This window comes from Eurytemora carolleeae, unplaced genomic scaffold, assembly GCF_000591075.1.
Source record: "Eurytemora carolleeae unplaced genomic scaffold, Eaff_2.0 scaffold583, whole genome shotgun sequence".
In the NCBI taxonomy this organism is placed as follows: domain Eukaryota; kingdom Metazoa; phylum Arthropoda; class Copepoda; order Calanoida; family Temoridae; genus Eurytemora; species Eurytemora carolleeae.
Window position 1 is genome coordinate 145453 of NW_019396719.1, and position 3189 is coordinate 148641.

The 3189-nt window shown below is 30.1% G+C and overlaps 1 long non-coding RNA gene across 1 annotated transcript; it reads right to left on the reverse strand.

Moving 5' to 3' along the window:
• Positions 1–1327: 1327 nt before the first annotated feature.
• LOC111707761 (uncharacterized) lies at positions 1328–2628 on the reverse strand. The gene is made up of 2 exons (XR_002766522.1): positions 2449–2628; positions 1328–1458 (listed from the first exon to the last, which is right to left on the reverse strand). It is a non-coding gene; the product is annotated as an uncharacterized LOC111707761 (long non-coding RNA).
• Positions 2629–3189: the final 561 nt, after the last annotated feature.

Sequence of the window (3189 nt, forward strand, 5' to 3'; positions counted from 1 at the left end):
ATACAAAAAGTACATTTTCAAAGGTTGAAGGGAGGGGAAATATTAGGCTCAAATAAAAAAAATAAAGATAAAAGTGAAAAACGGAGAATTTTAAATTTAAATTTTTTTTCCAAATTTTATGAGTTTCTTTGATTACAATTTTGACTGATACGATCACACTTATTCATGAAAGACTGTTTATTGACCCCAGGATTCTAGGGGGGGGTATTTACCCCCAGGATTCTAGGGGGGGGTATTTACCCCCAGGATTCTAGGGGGGGGTATTTAACCCCAGGATTCTAGGGGGGGGTATTTACCCCCAGGATTCTAGGGGGGGGTAAATAACCCCAATAACCCCCCTTATATCCGCCACTGTATAGAAAGAAAAAAATACTTTAAAATCTCACTTTTGCCCTTAACTAAAAAAGTTTCATTAAAAAAAGCTTTAATTAATGTAAGTATATAATTGATATCATAATTTATTATACAATATGCAATATTGTACAATATGTAACAATGGCACAATGTTACCAAGGGGGGGAACAAAAAATATTTTTTTCACCCCCCCCCCCTACACAAATGCTCTCGTACGCCCCTGATGTCAATATATTTAAATCATGTCAATTTGATGTTTGTTTGATGTCATTTCCAATGTGTTTCGAGTCATCAATGACATATTTTGACATTACTGATCCCTAAATGATTCAATTTACGATACATAACATCTCAATTCTTGATGATCATTCAAATAATGTCACATTTAACAACATATTTAATTACATCAAAATTGGGGCGGAGCAACGTTCCGTTAAGGAAAGAGAGGTTTTCGAAATTAAACGGAAAAGTCCGTTAACAAACAAAAAAATGTATATTAAGCCATTTTTGAAATAAAATAACGATAAAAACACTTTAACTAAAGAGCTAAAACGGTAAATTTCGTTATTTTCTGATTAAAATTGCATAATTAAATTATTTATATTTTAATTAAAAATTTTTTATGTGTTTTGACGTTTTTAAATGTCTTCTTCTGTGTTTGTAAACCGTTAACAAATTTTTTGTCGCCGTTGTTAACGCCGTTTATAATACTGCAAATATACCATTAACGGATGTGCCGTTGACAGTTTTTTAACCGTTAACGCCATTAAATTATTAACCGTTTTTTTCAAAATTACATCTTTTAACATTTTAAATATGTCTCATTAATGTATTTTTACTTTTAAATGACAACTTATAATGTCAATTTACATCTTAATAATGTCTCTTTCATGTATAGTTTTACTTTAATACGTCAAAATAATGTCAATTCACATTATGATACCTAACATTAAGCAACGACATTTAAAAAAAGTCACATATATAGCATTTTAATAAGCCATCAAAATAGTGTCACATTTTAATATTAGATCACAAATGTGCATTTCATACACTGAACAATAATTCCCTCTGGGACCCAATATGCTGCTGCAAACTTCATTCTCTCTAAAAAAATACATGTGATAAATATATTCCATTACTCTCTAATCTATGACGTGTATATACTCTATATGCTAGCTTTTAATGAATATTAGTCCGGTGATCAAACACAGACTTATAATTTTTAAAGATGAAATCCTAAAAGTTTGTACTGAGGAAATATGATGGAAAATACACTCATTTAACAGAAATAAAATAAGTTTAGTTATGGCTTTTATAATAGTATTATTATGTAGAAACAATTCATTAAAATCATTTTAGGGGAATATTTTAATATGTTTTTAAAACGTACATTCGTAGTATATTTTAAAGTTTCACATATTTTTTCCATAGAAAGAACTATTTGTATTTTTCCTATTAAAGAAAGCCTGGCTTTGAACGGTATAAAATATATTAATAGAAAGGGTATTATATATTTACGTAAAGTCTGATATTGATATTATTTTATAACTTATAAACTTTATACAATCCATTAAATAAATTCAGCTTTTACGTCAAGAGAAATAATATATGAGTAATTTCTTATGACCCCTGTCATAAAACAGAGTAGTTTTTCCAATTCCCAACTGTAACAGGTAAACTGAAAAACTTAGTTTGAAATGCTCGAGATAAGGATGACATTTATCAGTTTTGTCTTCACTGTGAAGTGACTAACTGATTTTTGCTTCACAAACAATGGAGAAAGCTTTCAACGTACTTTTTAAACTAGAAAAAACCAATATCATCCACATTATTAAACAGATAAAGGTTTTAAGACAGATGCTGTTGTCATATGGTAATATGGAATGGCCCTCTCGAAATCAACAGCAGTCCCTTCGCAGGCCATCCTTTAATCTATGAAAACAGTCTTATACAAAGAATACGTGAAAAAAGTAAATGCATCATACTATTTCAAAGATCGAAGACGATCTTTAAGTCATCTCTCATTGTTATGTTATGTGACTCTCTGTACATTTTGCTAATCATAATTTTAAACGTATATCTAATAAATAAAACCTGCAAACATTTAGTCTCCGAAATGCCGATGTTGAACATGAAAAGTCCAACATTGTTTACCCGCCATCTTTGCAATCGCAACTTTAGGTCGGTACTCGGTTTAAATGTTTCCTGGGAAATGTTCTCAATATTCGTATAATATAATCAAGTTTTTTTCATTATCTTATCTTTCAACTGTGCATTGTGGTGACTTATTATGAAAGTATTTTATTTGTATAACATTGATACATTTATCACATGTAGCGTACATTGTAAACTATTACATAATTTTAGGAGTTAATTACATTTTATTTATTTATCTATGGTTAATTACCGTTTTGGTAGTTTATATAGGGGATGACGTGGGGGGGGGGGAGGCTGTTACGTTAAGTTTGACTAATCCATTATTTACGTATTACCTTGAAACTGCTCTAGCAGCGGTGAAAGATAAAGGTTCAGTAAAATATAACAGTGTACACTAGAGTTTAGTAGAATACAGTGTATTTAGGAATATAACAGTATACAGTAGAGTTTAGTAGAATACAGTGTATAAAGGAATATAACAGTGTACAGTAGAGTTTAGTGGAATACAGTGTATATAGGAATATAACTGTGTAAACTAGAGTTTAGTAGAATACAGCGTATTAGCAATATAACAGTATACAGTAGAGTTTAGTGGAAAACAGTATATTTAGGAATATAACAGTGTACACTAGAGTTTAGTAGAATACAGTGTATAAGGAATATAACAGTGTAAACTAG